Genomic DNA, 1682 nt, shown 5'->3' on the forward strand with positions numbered 1-1682 from the left:
GCTCAAGCTCCCTAGTCTTGGAAGACACCAAAGTCAATTGGCACAACAGTTCACAATGACAATATTAAGTAGTGAGGCTAAGGTGAAACTATTGTTTTCTCCCTGGCCTAACATGAGGGAGGGAAACAACTGGTCCAATGGACTAGTAGACCATGAAAACATCAGTCTCCACAATGCTGAGGCCAGAAGAGCTAGATGGTGCCCCAACACTACAACTGCTCTGAAGAGGATCGCATTAGAAGGTTCTGAATAGAGGGGGAGGAAAATATGACTAGGATTCAAATTGTGAAAAAGACCAAGCATACTGCTTAGAGACTAGTGGGACCTCTAAGATGACTTGCAGTCACCCTTCAGGTCTGGAACGGAATGGATTCACCTTGTGTTAGAACAATCTACCATTTAAAATCAAAAGGGCAGCATGTGCTAAAGGACAAAGCTAAGAGTAAGGAAAAGAGGAGGAATGGAAACAGGACACACAGGAAGGAAGGGAGATAATTGCTGGTACATTGAGGAGACTGAAATGCACAGACACAAAATGTGTATAAATGGTTGTATATAAAACTACAATCTGTTCTGTAAACCTTCACCTAATCAATAATAAATCGTAAAAAATAAAAGATAGGTGAAATAGAAAGCATAGCGGGCAGTGAGTTTATGCTAATGCGAGAGAAATAATTCAGAAAGGACAGAATGCTTGTACAACCTGAAGAATATGTTGCTGTTAGATGCTGTCCAGTTGGTTCCAACTCATAGCAACCCAATGTACAACAGACTGTTAACACTGCCCAGTCCTGCGCCATCCTCATAATTGCTCTGTTTGAGCCCATTGTTGCAGCCGCTGTGTCCATCCATCTCCTGAAGGGACTTCCTCTTTTTCACTGCCTCGCCATTCCACGAAGCATGATGTCCTTTTCTCCAGGGACGGGTCTTTCCTGACATGTCCAAAGTATGTGAGAAGTCTCGCCATCCTTGCCTCTAAGGAACATTCTGGTTGTACTTCTTCCATTACAGAGCTTATTCTTTTGGCAGTTCATGGTACCTTCAGTATTCTTTGATACTACTATAGTTCAAATGCATACATTTTTCTTTAGTCTTTCTTATTCAAATGTCCAAAATTTCATGTGCATATGAAGCGATTGGAAAATACCATGGCTTGGGTCAGGCATACCTTCATCCACAAAGTTACATTCTTGTTTTTCAACCTTTGAGAGATCTTGTGCAGATTTGCTTACCTAATGCAATGTGAAGACTACAATCAGTGTCAATTGCATATGGAGGAATATTATACTTGAGTATTTCTAACAACAAAAAACAATTTTATGTGCCAGGATATAAAATCTACACATGAAACATTAGTAGGTCCTTGGCCCTACTCAGTCTGGAATGGGGATAAATTGAATTCTTGATTGAAGAAACTAACCAAGCAAATCCAAACCCACTGCATTTGGGTTGACTGCAATTCAAGTAGAACTTCTGCTTTGGGTTTCTGAGACTATGCATCTTAAGGTAGACAGCCTTGTTCTTCTCCTGCAGAGGGACAAGTGGATGCAAACCACTGACCAACTGACTGGCCTAAATAAATAGGACATTCTGTTTATGAGTTGGAAGACAATATTAAAATGCCTTTTAACAAGCGGCCATCTAGCTCAGAAACAAAGCCCACGTGGAAGAAACACACCAGC

This window comes from Echinops telfairi, unplaced genomic scaffold (assembly GCF_000313985.2).
Source record: "Echinops telfairi isolate 266 unplaced genomic scaffold, ASM31398v2 ScPeMD7_7;HRSCAF=31, whole genome shotgun sequence".
Lineage (NCBI taxonomy): Eukaryota > Metazoa > Chordata > Mammalia > Afrosoricida > Tenrecidae > Echinops > Echinops telfairi.